Source organism: Larus michahellis, chromosome 15 (assembly GCF_964199755.1).
Source record: "Larus michahellis chromosome 15, bLarMic1.1, whole genome shotgun sequence".
Taxonomy (NCBI): Eukaryota; Metazoa; Chordata; class Aves; order Charadriiformes; family Laridae; genus Larus; species Larus michahellis.
In genome coordinates, this window is record NC_133910.1 from 6,097,611 (window position 1) to 6,120,766 (window position 23,156).

A 23,156-nucleotide genomic window follows, 5' to 3' on the forward strand; every position below is an offset into this window, starting at 1 on the left:
GTCCCTCAGGCTGAAGCCTGCAGTGGTTGAGGTGAAGATATCATTCCTGCCCACGCTGGCCAAGGGGACAATCAGGCAACCAGGCAGCAGCCTCCTTGGGCACTCTAGTTGGTGGGTTCCGATGCTTCAGTTCGATAACTTCCTCCAAAACACCTGGCATTAGCCAAGCGACGGATGCCAGGCTGAAAAACACTTAGTGCTTCAGGGGAATTAACTGATTATTAGTCTGCCGACAGGGACTCAGTAAAGGGAATATTATTTGCTCCAGGTGGCAGAGTGAGTTAATAGCAAGGACAAAAGGGAGGCAGTCCTGGTTCCTGCCCTTACCCAGACACCAACTTGTACTTTTCTGCCTTGAATTTCTTAATTGTCCTGAAGCTTCTTAATTGTTTCCAACCTCAGCTCCCAGCTGGAGCCAATTTAGGAGGTAATGGGACAGGATTGGTTAGGAGAAGTTTATAAAAAAAAAAAAAAAAAAAAAAAAGCTATCCATCTCCCTTGCAGGGGGATTAGGGAGTGATGTTAGTGTAGTGTAGCTTAGCTTAGGGATGAGTGAAGAGTCTGCCTGTTCTTGCTGGTCCACTATCATTTTACAAGGAGGATTGGGACCCTCGAGGCTTTCAAGGTTGAAGACACAGCAGGTGAGTAACCTACAAAATGTGGAAGAATTTAAGAGTATGGAAGTGCTGGTTCAGGTATTGTTGCCCAGGATGTCAGAGTAAGCTTTAAAATGGAGCATGGCAAAATAAAGAGGTGGGATATGGTAACTTCTTTGTGCTCTCTTTTCCTATCCTGAGGCTCCCCGCTAAGCGATGACTTTGTATAATTAAAATGAACAAAGTAAATGGCAGCAATCCATCTTCACAATCACAGCATTTTCTCTTTCCCTTTGTTGAAGTGCTTTGTTCATCTCAAATTGGTTAAAAAAAAAAAAGTACAAGTAAAAAAATAAATAATAAAAAATACAGAAATAGAAGTTGAATGGGTGCCTGTAGGGGCTGTATTTTTAGCAGCTCATCAGTTTGCAGAGAAGCTCAGAGGTTGCAGATTCTAATTGCCAACCTGGAATGTGGAAAGCGGGACAACTGAAAGAGTGTATGTGTTGTAGGGAGAGTGAGGATTTCAAAGCCGGGAAGGAAGATAAAATTGGCACCTTTGCTACTTACAAAATGTGGTGGGGCACCGTGTGGTGAGGCCATCTGTCTAGGGTTTGTGGCACAAGGGCCTGGTGAAAGACTCTTGTGGAATCGATCTGCAGGAGGGATTTTACCTTTTCCCTGGCTGGAGCCGTGAATGTTTATGTGTCCACTCTGGAGAGGCTGGATTGGGATATTTGCAGATGGAGCATGTCAGATCCAACTGAGATACTGGCTGGGAGAAGGAAGTGAGCAAGTAGAAAATGACAAAATAGATCTAACAAGAAGGTAGAACAGAGGGCGATCTCTGAGCGCAGCTCCTGGAGACAGGTCTGTAAATACAAATGAGGTGCAAGCTCTCCACGGCCTTAAAACATTAATTGGGTGCAGCTCAGCCCCGGATCTATGCCCAGGAAGGTCCACGTGCGGGAGGTTGCTGTGAGAGAGGGTGGCTGACTTCCTCTGCTGGTGTCCATTCAGAGCAGAACCAGGAGCCCAATATGGGAAAGTCTTGGCCAGGACAGAGGAGGAGGTGCTTGGTCTATCCTTGCACCATCTGAAAGGGACATGGTTGCTGTCCTCCCCCATTCTGTTCCACACCCCCCACTTTGGCTTTCTTGCTTTGCAGCTCTGGGTCTTGAAATGGATGTCCTAGAATTGCTGACTGTGTACTGACAGCTCAGCTGATGGCTTGTGGGATGCTGGAGCCCATGGGGCTGGAAGTAAGGGAGAAGGCTGTCTTGCATTTTGCTTGGTATTCTGGCAGGTTTTTGGCTTGCTTTCCTGATAGACTATTTTCATCTCCCCTGTCCTACTTCCTTCCACACAGGCCTTATTTTCCCCCAGGGACTATAACTAAACTCACTCTTGTCCATAATCCCAATTGGTTCATCAGTTCTTTGGAGCATTTCCAGGCATACAGAAAAAGATGATCACGTGGGTAGACCATCTGATGCTGCGTACATAAAAAAACAAGCTATGTACAGACCGGACTGTGCTAAACAGGCCTTGCTATGGCTGCAGTTATTGTTGTCTGGACTTTGCTAGCAACCTTGTCACAGGCAGACAAATAACACTACGAAATACATCTTCCCCTGTATGAGAGACCCAATCCTAATGCAAACAAAGCAAGAGATATCTGGCAGAAAAGGCATTGCAGGTAACTGCTAATTTGCTGAGGTAATGGGTTATGGGGATAGAAGTAGGACACAGAAATCAAAAAAACATGGGTAAAAACATATGTAAGCAGTGCTGTAAGGACAGGACTAGAGGGTGAAATGGAGAAAAGCATGGCCATGGCTGATTGCAAATCATATCTGATTTGCAGAACGAACACTGAGTGGAGCTGGTAAGGTCATCCTTCCATATGTATGAGCTTGCTAATGTCCTTGCTGTCTGGTTACCCCCCAAGTGGATGCTTCAGAGCTTACTTTCCCTGCACCTTAGATTGCAGGACAAAAGGAGGGAGGGACTTAAGAGGCAGCTTGCATAGCTCAGCCGTGTGTGTGTGGGGGCATACTTGATCCACAGGAGGGCAATAATGCAAACCCCCCCGCCCCGGCCCGTACATGGCACCCTTTTTCCCCCCAGCAAGGCTGGCTGTGTGAGCACAGCCTTCATACTGGCCTTTGGGACGCTACCGACTGACGGATTAGTCACGCTGCCGTGGTTCGGCCGCTTTCGGCTGCCTGCAGGGCTGTCACTTTCTTCTTCTTCAAGGAAGAGCCAGTGGGCTGAGGAGGCTCCAATTCCATCTGCCAGCAAAACCCGTAGCAGGGAAAGAGCAGCAGCTAGGGGGGAGGCGCTGGAAGCGGGGAGCAGTGGTTTCCCTTGATAATTAGGATGGCTGCATCATCACTTATGCAAATAGGGGAAAGAAGGAGGCTTTCTGCAGCAGGCTGTCTGAGGGGAGGAGAGAACAGAAAGATGGAGCTGCTCTCCATGGAGGAAAATACCTGGTCTGCATGAAGGGTGTGTGACCATGCTTTCCCTCTCTCCAGAAAAGGCTTAATCAGGAACCATCCAGGACAAATTATTCCTGGGGAGAGTTTGGCTATTTTCCTGTGGTGCAAATTAATGCAAACCAGCACAAGGAGGCTCAGGCAAATGCAAGCAAATTCTATGGCTGGTTATTCCTCAAGTCCTCCTGTCCCTCCACATGTCACAGGTCTGCCTCACTGCCCATGTGTCGCCAGCACTTTGACATACTCATGTCCATCCCTCAACTTCTCCCTTTGCTCAGAGGGGCTCTAGCGTAGTGGTAAGGCGGGTATGTGCAGTAGGAGGCCTGCTATGTACAATTCAGCCCTTCTGGCATCCCCCAGCCTGAGCCATCCGCCAGGCTGCATGCCAATTTTTCTCTACTGATGCCTGGAGAACGTGGCTCCATTACTCTTAGTGGGAAGAGGGTTGAGCAATATTGTCATCTTCCACCACCAACATCTTCCTATGTCTGACACCACCGCAGATGTGTTTGTGTTCACTGTTTTCCACTTGTGCTCGTTCAGCTTTGCAAGGCATCTGCCTTCCTGATGCAGAGAAGGAATTCAAAGGAAAGCTGCCCAGCAGCCAGCTGTGGCTACCCTCTCCCTCTTTTCTGCCGGGCTGCCATACAAGGTGGCACAGGCTTTTTCAAATTTGAAACGTGTGATTTATTGCTTCCTCGCCCAGGAGGCAGAACTGGACAGACCTTGAAGAAGCCAATGACATGAAAGCAGCAGAAGACTGGCATCTTCTGTCCATGTCCCCACTGCTTAGCAGGTGGAGTCCCGTGCAGAAGGGTACAGCAAGACAGCTTTGATGCCAGGGAGAGCATGTGGAGTAACAGCGAGGAGATCCTGACAGCGCATCGGCTCTGTCTCATTCTTATACACGTCAGGCTTCATAGCAGAAGCCCGTCTTGCCTGCTAATGTCTGAGTTTGGATTGTTTTTTTGAAAGGCATGAACAAAGCCCTTCTATTTCTAAAATGCAGATAAACAAACCACAAAAGACTAACACAAAAGTCCTCGTCACCCTGGGACTGCTCTCTCTGTATGCGTGTGGGATGTGAAGTTAGGGCTGGGCTTAAGCATGAGACCCACGGCTTGTGCACTTCCTACTCGGAGCAGAGACAGCTAGCTCCTCCATGAAGCTCCAGAGGTCTTCCTAACTGAGCCTGTGTGAACTGTATGGATGGTGGGGAACTCTAGACTTATGCTGCTCAAGATAGCATCAACTTGGTATTGTGGACATCTTCAAGCGATCCAGAAAGTTCCTTTCCTAATGATGTACCTCAGCTGTATCCTAATAGGATCACACACCTTCTTGCTGCTTTACTGGAGGTGGGAATTCTCCCAGACCTGGCCTGTTGTCAGGTGAGCAGCCTAATCAAAAAACATTGTCTTGTTTTCAGGCTTGACAGGTTTTAATGCAGGGCAAAGATAAACAAACAAGTGAAAGAGGAAGGCACAGCAAAACCAGTGCTGCCGATTAACTAACGGGGGAGCTCGTCAGAATTCATGCATCTCCAGCAATTCCTCAATCTCAGTGGAGCTCTGCCTGCTGAATGAGGAGTATCTCCTCATCCCAGATCAATTAAGCTATACCAAATCACATTTTTTTTCCCCTCCTCCAACACAGGTAGGTAGATACGTTCACAATCACTTATCCCTCCTCCTTCTGTTGCCGGCAAAGAAGGATCAGCTCTTCTCTTGCTGTTTCCAAAAGTGGAATGTGATTTGACTGACATGAGGGCAGGGAAATCCTGGATAATGTCACACCCATAGCTGAGAATCAGCTTTCATATGCCACCAAATGGCATAGCTGAACCAGGAAGCCTGACACTGCTGCAGCTTGGGCTACTTTCCCTCTCTGAGACTGTCAGGAATAAAATTAAATTTGTGCAAATAATGGTTCCTCTTGCCTAGAGTTGCAATGATTCAGTTGTACTTGGGCTATGGCAGCCAGTGGCTGATTCAGGCTTATCCCAGTCACGGGCAAATCAAAGCGTGCACAGGGCAGGGAGTCACATCTGAGCAGGAAAAGTTCCTCTGGCAACACTCTTTAAGAGATCACAACTTAACGATTCTCCTTTTGTCTTTAGTGTGGTATAACAAAGGCATATTAAGGCTGGATGAATTCCGTTCACACCAGAGACTTTTCCTACAAATGAGGAACTCACAGGAGGGCTATGGTTGCAGTAAACGAGTCTTTGTGCCTCCTGTCCCCCATCCCAGCAAAGGTGGAGGCGGGGAAGTGGCAGAAGAATCCCACCAGAGCACTCTGCTTCCTGCTGAGAGCCACTTCTGGGGCAAGGGGAAGCCGGTGGTTGCCTTGACTAACATGATTCGGGAAGGCCTGTTATCTGAAAACACTGTAGAAAAGGTGCATTTATGTAAACATTAAAAAGTGAAGTCTGTGGAGTCCAGGGCAATCCATCTTTTAAATCTTGTTTTTATAGCATTATTATGTGAGACAGTCTCATAAAAAGCTCTCTGTAGATGTTATTACATTGCATTGTGGCTTTGGAGAGTGAGCTGAAGAAGCTGTGAGTTTGTGCAACAGCACATGTTAGCATGAGTTATAGTATGTCAGGGGCCCCGTGTTAACGATCAGAGAACCTATTCAGCTCCTTTAAGGTTAATCAACTCGGCATTTGTGTCAGGTGTAATGTCTAATTAAAATGATGGAAGGGGTGTGAATGCCTCCTGGCAGAGGAGGGAAATGGCACAAAGAGGCAGCGTCAGTGCCATATTGGTTTGGAAAATCAATAAGAGGAGCTCATTTTATCCCAGTGTATCTCTGCGTTTGCCATTCAGTGGCTCATTTGAAAAAGTGCCAACTGGCTGCCTGGGAGCCTGGAAACTGCATCGTTTGAAAACACTTAAAGACAATACTGGTGGGGAAAGGAGAGGGCATTGCCATCGGACGCGGCTTGGGAGGGTGAGCCAGTGCCCTCATGTCCTGCAAGATGAGGGCAGCCTGGGCCATGGAGACTCGGTGGACAGTGGTACTAATGGAGAGGGAAAGGATGGGGAAAGAAGAAGGGAAAGGGCCTACTGAAAGGGAAGGTCTAGGAATCCGGAGGGTAGAAAGCCAAGGATGGCTTGGCTGGAAAAAACAGGCCTTCTGAAGGAGAGACACATGGAGTACCAACCTGATGGTGTGTGTAGGGGGGAAATCATCTCGGGCATCTCTGTGTTCCCACAACCTCCTGCTAGTAAGCGTTGGTGATGGTGTAAGTGAATAAATAACCTATCTATGGTGAGAATTGAAAAAAAATAAATAAAATGGATAAACCGAAAAATTGGAAAGGAATTTTTAATCTGTCAATGTTTTTGTTGATGAAAAGTAACCTTCAGACAAACTGAAACATCAAGGAAAGGTTTGTGGCGTTCTTTTCCCTACGTTTTCTGTTGTTTGAAAACTCAGGAGTAGGAGAAAACTACATGCTGTCTTTAGATTTGCTTCTCTTAAAAGACTAACTCTATGAGACACTGTAAAAAAAAAAGTTTAGATTTCCTCAAGAAATAATTTTTGATGAGTTGTACCCATTTTTCAGGACGTGACAACTCTTCTTTGCTCGTTGTGCAGCCAGCTGGACAGACATCCATCCAAGTAGCTGCACAAAATATGTTAAAGCTGTGGATAAATCAATAACTTTCCATCTATGCAGTTACACTTGTCTGCAAATATAAACATTTGCTCATTATCACCACACACAGTTTCATCTCCACTGAATTTTTAATGAAAAGAAATGATAATTTATTCACTAGCATTTTTTTTCTTTTTTTTAGAAAAATGATATCTTTTCTTAATGATTTTACTCCTTCTGGTTTAGTTAAGAGAGCTTACTGCTTTTCCCCAGCCTATATCTTCAGTGCACCCTGCCTGTGTCTAAATACCTTTAAACCACCTTATTTGAGAAGCACCGTCAGCCTCAGCAGCAGTGAAGAGAGACGGGGTCCTCTGGGTGGCAATTTAGGTCTTACAAGGGCCAGACTGTCCTCTGGACAGTCTGTTCTCTCCATTTTCAGTGGACACAAGTACAATACTGTACTCTTCAATTCTTTGTTTGACAGAGGTGGGATAAATACAGGCCTGAGAAAGGAGCTTAAGCAGCAGCGCTCAAGTGACTTAGTGGCAGCTTTCCCCTGGCTTTTGAAAGTCCCACGCTAAGAGTTCAACTTTCTTCCTTCTCTGCCCTACCCCAAGTAAAAGGCCTGTGACACTGCTTGGATGACTCATGTTTACATGCTCTGAAATCTCAGATTGGAAAGGAAATGTTCTGGGATTACCCTGATTTACGACCTGTAAGTGCTCCACGCGATGACAGAGTCTCTACCTGAAAGCTCTTTAAGCAGAAATTAATTTATGCCTGACAGTGATTAAAGGAAAAGCGAGAGGAGATGGAAATTAGCAAATCCATCTCTATTGCTGAGATCCCATTATGATTATAAGGAGAGAAAATCAGCATTATGGGTGTCAGCTGCAATCTGGTGCATTCATTTAGCAGCCCATCCTACCTGGGAAGTGCCCTTGTATGGATGGATATACCTGTCACGCTGGCTTGGCCTGAGATGAATCAATCGCCTAGATGGTGGAATAGAGATGGAAGACATTTGGCATGATATTAACTCCCATTTTGAGTTTAATGCAAGAACCAGAGTCTGGGTCCATCAAATAAAATCTGTTGGGAAAGCTGATCTTGTAGACCTCTTGCATAGAGATGCTGTAAGTGTCATGGTCACAGAAAAGGAGCTGCATTCTTGTGGCCAGGCAAAAAGACGGCCAAGGGAAAAATCTCAATATTGAGATATGGATGAGACCTTAAAAATACAACCCGCCCTTCCTTTGGCGGTCATAGTAAGACATTTTTTCTTGGTACTTCAAGAATGGATAGCAGTTAGGATGTAAGTGAGCAAGTGGTAAATAAATTTCCTTACAAAGAAAAATTAGACAAAACTTCAAATGCTTCAAACTTTCCATTTGTGGGGAAGATGTCTCATCAAAGAAGTCTCTAAAGCACTGGAAAAGAAAAAAATAATACTGTTGACCTCAATAATAAGAAAATGTCCACTGAGCAGACATTTCAGTGCTGACACAAAGGTGATCTTGGTTCTTTTTCCTAAGGCTGGTAGTAGCAATAACCATCTTGTCTGAAATGGTTTTTGAAATGGTGATTCCCTCTGAAAAATGGAAGAAGCAGTATTGCTGGCTGTGAGAAGAGTAGTTATAAGTACATTTATGAATAGCTTTCAACAGTAGGCACGATTATTACATGCCTCAAAGTGAAAAGAATAATTTTTACTTCTTAGTCCCAAATACCTGGTCTGTACCACTGGTGCTTAGGGATGCTCACGCACCCCAGTGTCACAACTGGCCTCTGCCAGAAGAATCATCTCTTTATTATAAAGAGATTTTCAGGCAAGACAGAAGTCCTAGGACTGCAAGAAGAAGGGCAAGACAAAGGATTGTGTGATCTCCTCTAGATCTTCCTAGAAAACTTCTCACCTGAACCCCCAGTGCTTACTTGGGAATATTTTTTTCTTCAAAGCACTGGATTGCTTTGAAAAAGTCATGATGCTTCTCCATTGTTTTTAAATGGGGGGAAAAAGTAAAAAAGTTTTTTATTTAGTTTCTTTCTTTTTTCTTTTTGGTGTGGATTAGACTTAATTTTGAACAGACAACAGGTATCACAAAGCTTTAGGGAAAGACAGAATATTGTATACCGTGAAAGTGGATATTTCATTTAGTTGGAGGCTTGTTTGTCCAATGCTGTGTTAACAGAAGGGGAAATAAATGTGGGCGGGGTGGCTCTTTTTTTTCCCACTATTTATCCATGGCACACCAACTGATTTCACAGCGTTTTTCCTTGCAAAACTTACTCAGATTGTGAAAGACCAGGAAAGTGCAATGAAAAGCTATTTGGGAAGGATCACAACCCCCCTTGTTCAGTAAGTGCCTGCCATTAGTTTGTGGTCACTGTTATTAGTGTTTATTTGTACTTCGCTGTGGACTCTCATTCCCAGTTGCGAACCAGAATCTCATTAGAAAAGAACTAGTTAATAAAGTAATAAAGGTCTCTGACCTCTTCAGCAGTTTCATACACCTGTAAATATTTCTCCCAGCTCCAGAAGGAACAATCAAATCAATACTCGTTAATGCGGTGTCATATACTTCAATGGATATAACACTCCAAACATTCAAAGGCCGATTCCTCATTCAGGCTCAGGTGCCAAAATGCCTGATTAAAACACTGTCTTCCAACCCCTCTTAAGATCCACAGTTTGGAAAGATGCCTCAGCACATCTCCAGCCATGATTTATCCTCCTGCTCTATTCAAGGAAACAAAGTGACTTCAGCTTGCTTGTTTAACAAAATAAAATAAAATCAGACACAAATCCAACCTGGCAGGATAAAAAAATATATGTACATATAAAGAGAGAAGTTCTCCTGCTTTAGAGCAGCAATATGAAATTATGTTGTAAATTAAATTACAGAAAGGGAGAATAATATGAATTGCAAAAAAAAAAAGATTAGTTCCAAGGCTGAGTTTCAATCATTGGCTTTCCTGGATTTTACTGGGCTCGTGAGTTGGGCTGAACTGCCCTCACACACGGGTCTGGTTAATTAATCTCTTCCTTCTTCTATAATAAATAGGGCCAACAAAGAGGAGAAGAAAAACAGGGAGAGGGGAGAAATCAGCTTCAAATGGCGAGAGCGTGAGAGCAATTACACCATTTGCAGGAGGGATGTGAGGGGGTTTGCCCAGAGACACCTTTAAAATCTGGGCTGGGGGGAAGGGGATGGTGCAGGGACTATGACTGTGCCAGGTGGGAGGAAAGGGAGAATATTAACCATCCAAACAAGGTGATTAATGCGGAATGGATAGGGAAGGGGTTGATCAAATTAATAGTCTGTTTGAAGGAAGATTATGCAAATGGAGTTATAGAGGAGGGGCAGATTGGGAGGCAGATACTAAAGGTACTATACGGAGAGGCCAAGGTGAGCCTTTTGTAGCCTTTTACTCCATCCACTGCTGTGTGGGGAGGGGGCAGGGGCCACCTGGCAGACTGCTGGTAGAAATGAAGGTATAATTCTTACAGATTCTTAGAAACTATATCTTATTTCTTTTAAATGCACGTTTGATTCAATTGGACTTGAATTTCCCTACAGAACAAAGGGATTCTTGTGAATGCTTGATTCGGGATCTTAAATAGAAATATCTGATTTTCAAGGAAGCCGAGCACCTCAGCAGAGATCCGCAGAGCTTTTAGCACCTACTAGGTTCTAGAAAGCAGGCCAAGCTCTTCCCTAGTGGAGCTGCCAGAATAGAAAAAGGAGGAAATAAATGGATAATATTTGAATGAATTCGCTGGGACGGGTTCAGCTGCTTGAAAGAGACACGAGGGACAGGCCATCTTCTAGTGCTGGCGTCAGTCCTTCAGCAGTTCGCAGGATTTGTCTGAAGGTACGGTCTGAGTCATGGCAAAGATGAGGGCTGTGAAAAGCTGATGAGACTGTTCAGGTTTTCTTCCAGTAAGGAATAAAACTTACTTTATTTTTTTCAACCGTTCCCGTGCTGGAGAGCATCTTGTGTTTGTTCCGGAGAGCAGAAACACCTGATCAGCTGTTCCGTATGGGATGCACCTGGGGCTCCAGCCATGGGAGAGGGAGATTCAATCCACGTGGATATCTCTGCTCGGAAACGAGTCCTTGTTCCCTTCCATCCCTCTGCTGGCAGAGCAGATGGGAAATCCTTTCCGCAGCCTTGATTAGAAGGAAAGTTTTGCCTCAGCTAGTCCTGAGTCTATACCTCTCGTTCTTTGTTTCGGTCCTCGATGAAAGCTGATATCTGCCCAGAAACCAAATCATCCAGTCCCCTGCAGTTACCTTTGTGCTTCCTGGCTAGAGGCTTGGCAGCAGTACAATAGGCTTAAAGGGCTGCGGAACAGCCCGAGGGATGGAAATAAGAGAGAGGGCAACTTTTCCCCCAGGGATGTGTCAGGCAAAGGGGCTGGCACCGTAGCTACATCCAGAAGAATAAAATGAAGGAAATAGATAAAGGAGGCACAGCGCGTCCTACAAACAAGAACATGTGTCTGCATTTATTAACATTTCCAACGCGGATTTAATTCTCAGCAAAGTGCTCCTGCCTACACGAAGCCCAGGCGTGTTGCAGGAAACCTCTCGTTAAGTTCCATACAAGCCATTTTTTAGTGCGTCCTCCAGGGGAATCTTCAAACAGATTCTATAATTTCACTGATAAATGGCTCTTTTGCAAAACACTATTTACATTTCAGCGTCAGAAAGGCTGGCGACTTCTCTTCCCCCCACCCCTTTCAACCGTCTCCTCCCAGCGCCTTCAGGGAAGGATCTCTCGCCCACTCCAGGGAGGTAATAAACCATCTGTAGGTTCTGTAGGGAAGGAGAAATCTGATGTGCTGGATTTCTCTGTGAAGAAATGCAGCTGTAGGAGAACAGCGGCAGTGTCTTAACTGGCATCTCCCTGGATTCTTCTGGAAACAGGGAGACATATCAGTCTTGGAGACAAATCTGGGTATTAGGATTCGGAGAATGCGCGTGTTTTCTGGGTGGCCTCAGATATGCCACTTAATCTCTTTGGGGTCCTGTGTGCATCGCTACACGTGGGATGAAGACAGTGACTCTATTCGATTTGTTTGTCCTGCCTGTTCTGATTACAGATCCCTGGGGGCAAGGATTGTCTCTCATTAAACAAAGCAGCCTGTACGTGGGGATCCCAGCTTTGGTACGGCCTCTAGGCATACAGAGCAACAAAACAACAACAGAAAACCAGCCTAGACAGTAAAATAATGTGCCAGAGAAACACAGTTTGGTCACTGCTTCTCTTTTTATACATTGCTCAACTGGGCACTCTTTTGCTGGTCGCTTACTCTATCTGCTGACGTGTGTTTAGGAAGGACAGAGCTTGGGATTACGTCCATCTTTATCCACCTGCCTGGAAAAAGGAATAAAAAAACCAAACCAAAACCAAGCCACAAACAGATCCTGACAGTTCTTCACGTTCTTTTACTTTCCAACACCAGTTGCTTGCTCCAGGTGCCCCTGGATGCGTTGGCTGAGTTGTAACTGAGCCCTCAACAAAAAAGGGCCGTAACAGTGAAGACAGTAGAAAGACGTAGACTTCTGTATACTAGTTTTCATGAGGTACCTCTAAGATTCTTTGCCAATATTAAAGTTTTTTGTGCTCCTGTAATGTCTTACGGTCAGCACAGCATCAATATACCTGATTTAGAGTTAGATTAATTACATAACCTGAGGATGTCTTGAGATCCCAGTTGCTGCCAGTTTGCGGAGCTGGCTGCACGCCGGCATCGCCTCCTTCCTGGCTGTTCCTAAGGACAGGCTCACTTCAGGAATTCACAATAGCAGCATCTTCCCACAAAGCCTTTTAGCTTAAGTTTCAAATTTGCATTTACAGCCATGTGAATTGAGTTCCATTTACCAGCTAATGCTCTGAAATGAAAGTGAATCAATGCACCAGAAGATATTTGCTTGCTCCTTTTCCAGAAGCATAGATGGCCAGGTTTTCAACTGGTATAAATCAGGCTCTGCAGACTTCAGCGCTGTTTTTTATCAGTTGATCCGATCCAAGAGCAGCTCAACTGTTGCATATTAGTTAAATCCTCTCCTTCATACCATTATTGTGTTTAAACCATGTGAAGACAACACATTTTCCTTGCTGCAATTACAGACGGAGAAAGCACTGGACTCTTGAGGATGCCATCACATCCCTGGCAGAAAGTTGGTTTATTTTTAAATTGGTTCCTAAGGAAACCAAGTTTCCACAGTCATGTTCTCTGTCTCTTCGTCTGTCAGTCCTTCCCAAGTAATTTTTACATAAATTAGGCAGTTTCAAGCACGTTTTACGCATTAGGAAAGGAAACAGTTATGAAACTCCAAGACGTTTTGTGAAGCTGGCAGTGAAAAGAGCCTGGAACTAGTGCTGCTCTTGACTGATGCACGAGTTCAGCAGTTACCGGTACTGTCTGGATGTCATTTAGCTAATGAGCCTGCTGCCTCCTGCCCCATCACTGCTTTAAAGTCAAGAGGAATCGAGGTCTTTCTGAGTCGCTGGTGGGGAACCCAGGTTACTGGGCTACAGGAAGAAAAGGAAACTTGGCTTTATTCCCACTGCTGCTGGAAAAACTTATTTATTTGATGGATCATAAAGGCACTTAAAATCCTAACCAAGATTTGTGCTTGGATACGGTAGCTTTTGCCTTTTTCCCAAGTGCTCAGTACCCAAACGAGAGCTCAGCATGTGGGTTAAAAATTTCTCACGAGAAGATCCCGTTACACCAAGGCACCGCAGTGTGTCTTGTTTCTAGAAAGTTTCTAACAGAAGGGTATCTGATGGTCTTTGTGAGGCTAGCAAATCACTCCGAACTGGAGAGAAACCAACTCAGAAAGGGAATTCAACCCTCTTCTTCCAAAACAAGAGCTTTCAGCCCAGTTATGTTTCATGAAATATGATGGAAATGTTTAACTTTAGTTCCAGTGCAAAGAAACACCAGGTGTTTGGCACCCTGAAAGAAGCCGTGAAATTGAATTCATGTTCTCTGGATTTCTTTACTAAACAGACCGGAGGGGAGGAAAGCATCAGGATCCTGGGCTAGGGCTGGGGAGAGCTTTGAGCTGACGGGACAAGAACGGGGCTGTGCAGCTGCGTCTGCTGCTAGATGTGCTGCTGTATCAGCTTTGTCTCAGGGCTGCTCCAGATGGATTTTCTTCCCATCCCCACAGACAGTAGCCAGTTTGAGAAACCTTCTCTTTCCCTTTTATTAGTCTCAGTTTGTTGCTTCCCTGACCAAACTGGCAGGATACGTTAGCCATGAATGAACTCAGGACAGCTGTGCTTTTCCCTTTCAGGTCAACCGCTTGTCCCTGGGGGTTAGAGAAGTGGGGGGGTCAACCTGGCAGGAGACAGAGCCTGATCATTATCCGTTAATGGGGAAGTCAATTAAAAGCCTGCCATTGCAGAACGTTTTCTGATGACTCTAATTATCCAATAATTGTATTATCTCATTCAGTGGTGCGACACGGTGCAAGGCCCTGCAAAATGATGTGGGTGCTTGAGTCTCTGGCAAGCACCTTGCTGACTACAGCTGTTGGTGGGTCTCCTCCTGGCCCAATGGGGCTGGGCAGGTATGGGGGCTACACCAAGGGGGCTACAGTGAGCAGTGGCCATTCCTCCCCAAATTCGTTCATCCCTCATGAAGCCACCAGCCCCACTGCAAGGGCTGGTCTGTGCCCGTCGTCACTGCCTGTATATGAACCGTAAAACTGCCACCTGAACCCTGCCTTTGCCATGAATGTTTTATTCTTTGGGGTCACTCCTCTGCATGGGTAGTGATGGAAGTAGGAGACAACTTAAGAGCTGCTGTCCTGCCCCACCCTGTGTATACAAGACACAAATAATGAGCTTCAAAACCTCGCTCCCGCTGATGGTCACAGATCACAGGTCCTAAATTTGCCCGGCCTCAGCAGTGCTGGCTCCTGCCAGGGACCCAGCAATGCCAAGCTTTGCTGGTGAAATGGGCAGGTCTCTTCTAAGGTTGCTACAGAGGCCATCGTGCCTGTTCTGAGTATGCTGTATGCTCTAACCAAAATTGTGGCCAGGGAAGAAAAACAGCTTCACCCCCTCTTCTTTAGCCAGTAGTTCAATAATCGCAGCATCTTCCTCATACACAGAAGTCTGGGTTCAGTTATTACTTTTTCTTGTGAGAAGTCAAATAAATTTCCTTTGCCTCCTAGGATACGGTCCTACCAGGGCATAACAGGGAGGAGAAGGTTTTACTTGCTCCTTCTGGAAAAGAAAGAGGTGTCCAGCTCACAAGCCTGGCTGGCCTCAAAGTCCCGTAGCACTAATTTTTGCAGGTCTCACTGAGACCCCTGTTCGGGAGCAGCACGACAATAAAAGAGCAAGGACATAGGCTGTATGTCCATGGTGGTTAGAGCACCTGTGGGAAAGCAGATGTAGTTTTTAGTTCCTGCTGAAAAGATTATTTTTTCCTTTTGATATTAAACGCTTAGTAAAGAAAACATATACCCACCTTTGAGGTGGGATGCACCACCTAGCACTCCATTTCCAATGCTCGGAAGGAAAGGAATGACTCCTCCCAAGGCTTTTTTTTTTTTTTTTTTCAGGGAAAAGAAGGTACCTAAATCCAGCTGAGACTTCTGGGCTGTAAACTGTGAAGAAGGGGTGGGGAGAGTTGTTTCCTTGCAGCTCAGACTAAAGCCCTAGAGAGAATTGGGATTTCAAATCCACCTCCACGACGGTTATTACTTCCCAGCTAACATGGCTCTCAGCACCGCGTACTGCCCATTCTCAATCCCATTCCTGGCAGCTAATTCCTCCCAGACATTGTACGGGAAACCTACACAGCTACCTCGGCATCCCGGACTCCACCGGCTTGCTGAAGTCCCTTTGTTAGTGCCCCGCAGTAGTAATAATAAGAGTTCTAATAATAGAAGCAATGCCACCACCTTGATCTCCTGTAGCGACTTTTTGTGGATATTTTCAAAACCTTTAATAAGTATTAAGTTCTTAAAATGCGCCGTGAGACTGGTATGAATGATTCTCCTCCTGCAGATGCGAAAGTGGCAGAAAGAAGGTTTATCGGGCAGGAGTTAGGGTGCAGGAGAACTGGTTTCCTAGAGACTTGTGCTTTCCCTTATCCCATCTCCCACATATTGCCGGCACCGCATTTCCCCGGTCCTCCACGCTGGAGTTTTATGATGCGAATTTATTTTCCAGTACAGTAAAAGCGAGCGGGTTCCTAAGGAATATTCCTCTCCGTGGATTCCTGGCTGGTGCTACGCAGGTGCTCGTAGGGAGGTTGCAGGAGAGCGCGGCTGAGCTGCTTTGCGACGCCAGGGCCAGCAGCAGGGAGGGGGCAGGAGCAGCCCGGCCGCGGTACCTCGCTGTTACACCTCCCCACAGCCCAGCTCTTCCCAGACAACCTTGCCGCACAACTCCCTTCTAGTGGCCGCGTCAACCCTAACTTTGTATCTGTTAAACCTCAGGTAATTGCTTTTAGATGGGTGTAATTAAGAAGCCATTAGTGTAAAGTTCCATTTCAGTTTATGCTTTGGTCTCCATTTGAGCAGAGAAATATGAAATTAAGGTATTAGCTCCTTTCAGAGAGATGAGTCATGAGCTAATAAGTTTCAAGAGCTGTTTCTCAGCTGTAATGATTCTGCTTTTTTCTTTCCAAATCTTCTTCTCCTCCTCCCAAATTCTTGCTTCTGGAGAATTCCTTTTAAAAAGAATAAGAGGGGGAGGGAGACTGAGTCAGAGTGAGGAATTGCTAATAAAATGACAGCCGGAGAGATGCCAGCATTTTTGCGTGGAATTTCCCCAGAGCAGCCAGGGACGCGCGTGGGGACAGCACGTGGGCAGCGGGTGTGACGTACGCAGCGCGCAGGGGACACGCGACACACAGGGCTGGGAAGGAGGGAAGCAAGGAGTGGGCAAGATATGGAGGGAAGATGCCTGAGCTTTCCAAGGCAGGATAGAGAGAAGGGATGTGAGTGTGTCCAGGAAAACTCAAGGCATCTGGTGTGGGAGAGCCCAGCCAAGCTGCAGCACGAAGCAGTGCCCAGGGAATGTGATGTCCCCCAGGGATGTGAGCTGGGATGCTCACAGTGGTGTGACCACCAACCCCACCGCGGGGCTGAGCCAGGGAAGGTTTTTTTCCATCACCGCCCCCCTAACCTGAGCCAGCAGCTGGTGGCCCATCCCATCCCCACAGTCTCAAGTCATTTCAAGCTTGAACAAATGCCTCCCCTTCCCCACCCTTCGTTTGCTGCGTGCCTCATCCCTACTCTCCCCCGCGGAGCATCGTCTGGGTGCGTCGATCGGGTGAGTGGCTCTGGCTGTGCCACGGCGCCCGCCAGCCAAACCCAGCTGGCCAGATGTGTCATGGCACCCGCCAGCCAAACCCATCTGGCCAGAATTGTCATGGCACCCGCCAGCCAAACCCAGCTGGCCAGATGTGCCCTGGCACGTGCGGCCAGCAGACGAGACCCCCGGAGCGGGAGCTACCCCTGCGAGCAGGGTCCCCTCTCTGACAGCACAGCGCTCAACGCGCAGCAGTAGCATTTCCAGAACTAAATCAGTGACAGTCAGAATTGCGTCTACAGTTAATCACGGCTTAATTAAACTGTTCAGTCTCTGAGCGAAGGGTGCTGCATGCAAGGAAGGGAGAAGGGGGGAAGAGGTGTCCTTAGTTTGAGACAGTGAAACGCTACTGATCATCAATAATGCATCGCAGTAATGTTCCTGTATGAATTGGAAATGCCAAGCAATCAAAGGCCATATGTATTTAGCTTAGATCCACATGATGTCCATGTATTTTTAATAGTGTGGCATCTTTGAAGTGTGTTTATGAAGCGCAGCGTTCCTCTCCATAGCTGTGGAGGGAAGAAATTGCCCCCGGCTGGCAGGGATGCTCTTCCTCCCCTCCGCGGGCTGCTGTGAGGATGACTACAGACCTCTCCTGGCAGGGAGGAGTGGAGGGAGGCACACGCTGAATCCTGGGCAGGGACGATCCTTCTTTCTGTCTAACGATAAAGTGGCTTGTTAGAAGTAGGTGTAAAATCAATAGTCCAGTGGGGAACGATGGATGATTTCTTAAATTAATCTATTCTCTAGATTAATCTAATGTAATCTAACCTCTATCTTCTGTTGGTTTGATCGTTTTCCAGTATGTCTGTGGGATGGGTTTTGCTGGTAAGGAGATGGGATAAAGAAATGGGATACTGGGGATCAGAATACGAGTCTGGGAGCGTTCATCTCCAGGTGAGCATCCTGGGCTGGTGGTTGAAGTTACACATTCTGAAACTGAAAAGAGGAGGGGGAAAAAAAGAAGGGAAAAAAAAAAAAAGAAAAAAAAGAAAAAGAAAGTCACATGCTTGCTTAGCAGAGCTCTTAAAATGTTAGGACAGCTAACAAGGGAAGTGGTGGGCTGCTGAAGACTTCAAATCAAGGCTAGAGGCCTTTTTTTAAAAGACGTATTCTCATTCAGCTGGGAATTTTTGCAGCGTTGCCAGCTCATGTCTTCAAAATAAAGAACCAGATGCTTTACGTTTCTGGGAGAGCTTGAAAGTTTGGGATGAGACTGAAATTCACAGGATTCCTGCAGCTCTGTTTGTTTGTTTGTTTTGTGCTGCTAATGTAGCATTAGGCTTCAGCTTGTAAGCATTGCTGGGGAAAACACTAACTTTTGCTAAGTTATGAGACCTACATGATTATAGCGGGATCCTTTAAAATCTCAGTGTTCCTGAAAGCATTTCTGCCAGGGTCTAAGATGCAGGAAGGCTACAGAGCATCCCACCCTCAGCCCTGCTGCTGCCTGCGGCACCTGGTGGTTCCAGCAGAAATGTGGGTTTTGTCAAAGCCAGAAAAGCTCCTGAAAGCTGCAAATCCCTAATTCCAGAAAAGACTTTTAAGAACGTTAATAAAAACGACTCCGCCCTTGTAAAGCCTTGGTGGGGACCGTGCTCTCTCACCTCAATTCAGACGCTGGGGATACCTCCCTGGTTTTTTCCAGCCACCTTAGACCTTGGCCCCTTCTCCTGCCTAGTCTTGGGGATGGAAAAGGCACAAATCCTCCAGACGCTTCCACGGAGGAGCTCCAGAACCCAACAAAAAATAAAGAAAGAAGATGGTTAGAGGAGGGTGGGGAGAGGGGAAAGAAGGTGTGTTAATAGAAAACTAATTCTCCTTCTATTTTGGGTTGTGAACCTGCTAAATTGCCAGTTGGGTTATGTAAGAGAAGTCATTGTGTTGGTGTTGAAAGGGCAGCCTTGTACGGAGAGCTGGGGACACCGCTGGAATTTTAAGCAGCCAGGCTGCGCCGGGGAGAAGGGAATGTGCGGGCCCCCATCCAAACCCATCCGTCCCGCTGCCGCCTTCACCTTCGTGTGGCGTGCGGGGTCTGGCACGTGAGCAAGGTCGGGTCACCTACGGACCCGTGTCAGCCCGGCCAAAGCCCCTGCGCTTCCACCGCCTCCCCCTTCCCCTCCCCTCTCTTTTCTTCCCATCCCTTCCCTCTGAATCGCAAACACCCCGGCACTACAGGAAAATTAACAAACAGCCTATAAATTTTACATGAGTTCCTGAGACCAGAGAGAAATTAATTTGATGTTGTCTTTTGATAAAGATGTAGCCCCCCTTTCTCTGACTTCAATTTGTTGGCTCCCTCCCCCCCGCCACCACCCTTCACAAACACGTTTTTGTTTCGGTTTTTTTTTTTTTTTGAAGGTTGCAATTTGGTTCTCGTGATAATAGAAGTGCATAAATAAATAAATAACCCGCTTCAAATAACCCCTTGCTTGTAAATAGGAACAGATAGAGGAACACCACCCACAGAATAATAATAATAAAAAAAAAAGAATGAAATCAAGTCAAATCACAGGGCAGCTGCCTCTGGTTTGGATTAGCTGGGTATATTCCCCATGCCAGTCCCCGAAGGCTTTGATTTTCTAGGCACAGCTTCGAGGGCACGAAGGATGGAGCAAACTCAATAATCTCCAAAAAAGGCTTCTGCAGCTGGATTTGGAGGGAGGAGTAAAAGCTGCAAAAGGAGAAAGCTTGAGGCCATCCCCAGGTAGTCATTTTGTGCACGGAAATGCTACCTGGGGCTTCATTTCTTCCCTAAAGAGGCAGGAGGTGGTATTTGAATCTGCGTTGGCATTCAGGAGATTGGGAGGGAGGATGCGCAGAGAAGGTAGAAAATTGATGTATACGATGAACCGGTTGCAACGCTCCAGTGGAGGCTCACGGAAGAGTTTGTCCCTGAGCCTGACCCCAATTTGGCCCACGGCCCTTTGGCCATTTTGTTAATAGTGTCTTATCGAAGCCCTTTCAAGTATTGTACAAACAATGGTTAGTACCATATATTTTTCCAGGAGTTATTAGCGATTAGAGCTAAGTTAAGAATTTTTTGTTTTAATATATGTATTTGAAAAAGAAGCTTAAAAAAAAAAAAGTGTTAAAGGGCAAAATCCACTTCAAATAATTTAGAGTTTCAAAATATATTTGAAAGGAGAATGAAAGGAAAAGAAACAATTTAAAGAAAAGTCCAAACCCATGTTTAATCTGGAGCACTACATTTGCTTAAGAAATGAAGTTCTCTTCTCAAAGTTATTTAACCTCTTCACCTATTTTTCCTTTAAGCTGATTTTTAAAATGAAAATACTGATGTGAAACAATGAAAAGCTTAGTATAAAAGACTTTAAAAAATCTTTTAACAAAGTTTTGAAATATCTAAAGGTTTCCGAAATCCTTTCTGCTCCCTGTTTTTGGTCCAAAACTCCTCACTAAATTTGATCCCCATTCAGTATGATTTTCAGTTCTTTGAAACTAAAAGTTTCCATTAATGTTTCCATTATTTTTCAAAGCATGCCCAGCTCATGCCAAGGCCTTCTATGGCAGAGAATCAGCTGTGTTCTGCTTCTGCTCTTTTAACTTGTACCTACCTTCCACCAACAGATTTGCTGCTCTGCTTCTCATTGTTTCTACGTGTAATTTATTCAGTTATTTTGCCAAATAGGGCGTCTCATGTCTTCTGTCCTTACACCCCTCCTTTCTTTTTTCCATGGTGCCTGGATCACCTCTTTATAGCACCAGAGCTCAGCCCATAGGTCCAGCTTCAAGGAAGTTAATCGTGGACGTTGGCTGTGGTGACGGACTTTGCTGTCTCCGAGGATTTCTTCCCACTTTATCTACTGGGATGGCAGAGGTTTCCATTCCAGAAGCTGAGTCTCCAATTATTACTCTCCTTATATACCTTTCCTTTCCTCTATAGACAGCAATGTAACTGCTGCAAATTAGGTTTTATATATATATATATTTAGGAGCAGAGTTTAAAGGGCACTTTGCAAGGCAAAAAAGATAAGAGTACGTAACAGCAACGTGTGGCATCTGACTCCATCTCGGAGACTTTGCTTTGATTTTTCTTGAATTGTTTTTTGTCTGAATTTTTAATATAAAGCGCTAGGCAGCTTGTCAGTCTTTATGTATGGAAAACATAATGCTCTTTGATGTTCTCAGTTACTGTGTCATGTTTATGCGCTCTGACAGTCTTTGAACTGCAGCTCACTGCAGACAATGGGAAGGGATCCTCACAGGGGTGGAAAGGATTTTGAAAGAGCCCCATTTTCGAGTCCAGAAATGGCAGCATTTCCCCGACATCCGCACCGGTGCTCAGCACCTTCGTAACACCAGAATATTTGACTGACGAAGCTGCATGACTTGAGCCCAAGGTGTGTGGTATCACTGTGTGCTATGTCAACACCTCAAGGGTTTTAGTAAGCACTAGAGCTACGCAGAAGCTTCCAACAATTTGATGGAAATACAGACAGACAAACTTCTGGGGCGTTGTAAAATTATTGTGAGTTGTTTAAAAAAAAACAAAACAAGATTCGATGAAAATGAAAATCCCTATTTCACCCAAGCGCCGATCACCATGACAGGGTAATAAAATAAATACATCCTGTCTGTAAGGGGGTTTGCAGGCACCTAAGAACATAAACGTGACGGGTGGCCGTGGGATGGAAATTAGGTATGAACATGCCCAGACCTACTCCAGCTGAATACTAAAGAAACACCTGAGATCCCTGATGACGCCGCCCAGAAGCGGTCCTCTCTCCTCCTGATCAGCACAGAGACACTTAAAAGAAAAATCACAGCGCAGTGTTCTGTAGATCACTTTGCATGGCTTAGCACGTTCTTTAATGAGCTTCAGGGCACGACGCAGAGTGTATTAGTTCACGCAGGTCTTTCATTAAAAACTACAGCCAGACCTTTTATTTAGTCATTTAAACGGGCCGCTTCTCTTTAGATACCCTTTTAAGGTTTGTTTTAAAAAATAAGCAAACGTATCAAAACACGTGTTATGTTGTTGTTCCACTAACAGTAACAGCTAGAGGACTCCCACCCCCACAGCCGTGGCCCTGGCACGCTGGATGCCGTAAAGAGGGGGCAGCAGCCGGCGTGAGAGCCCCGCGTTCTGCCCGCTGAGGGGAACACACGGGCAGGACCCGCTCCCCGCAGCTGGGGGTTGTTACACAGCCGTGCCGACATACAAGGACACACATGAAATGTGCCTTTTCCTTCCCCTTACTGTGAATTTGGGATTCATGTGAGCACCCAGGGTCTTTGCCCCCTCGGAGCATCCCTGACCTCGTTGATTTGGGAGAGACGTGAAAGCTGAATTTTGTTCTGATCCCTGGTGTGGCCAGCAACGTTGCTTTCCTCTCCATCCCCATCCCCGCCGCCTCCCCAGGGGTAACCTGCCCTTCGTGGCATGGGAGAGAGTCTCCCAGGTCCTGTTCAAAAGTCAATTTGGAAACCTGGCAGAGGGACTAAGCAGTCAATTCCATTTTCTTCTCCTTTTTCTTCCAAGCACAAAATCTAACAGACCCCTTCAGAAAAGACTCCCTGTCACAGGAAAGGGCTCCTTTGTATGCGAGTTGCAGCGTCTATTTTTCAAGATAACCTTTATTTCATGTACTGAGTGTTAGCTTTGCTGAAAAAGAGAAAAGCCGAGATAACTCCTTCACCTGTGGAACATTATTACGCTTTCTGGAAAAAAGAAGAATGAGTTGTTCTGGTGCATGATAATGGAGGTGGAACGAATCAGGCAGAAGCAGGTGCTGAATTGCACCTCTCTCTCTTTCTTCCCAACTGTCTATCTTTGCAATCTCACCCTCTTTTCCCTGTCTGTCTTCCTGTCTCCACGACGGGCTGATTTTTCTCTCTCCCTTCTCTCGTTACCCACAAATTCTCCATTTTTCTTATGCATAACGTAACATCCTCTGGGACTCATCAGCAAAACCCTTGACCAACAGCTCTATTATTTGTGCTTTCTGTTGCGGTGGCGTCTTGGGGACCTGCCCTGCTGTGCTTGGCGCTGTACAACCAAAGCGCAAGGTACCAACTTCTGCAGTCTAAAACTGGAGTTTCCAGTCTAAAAATTTTGTG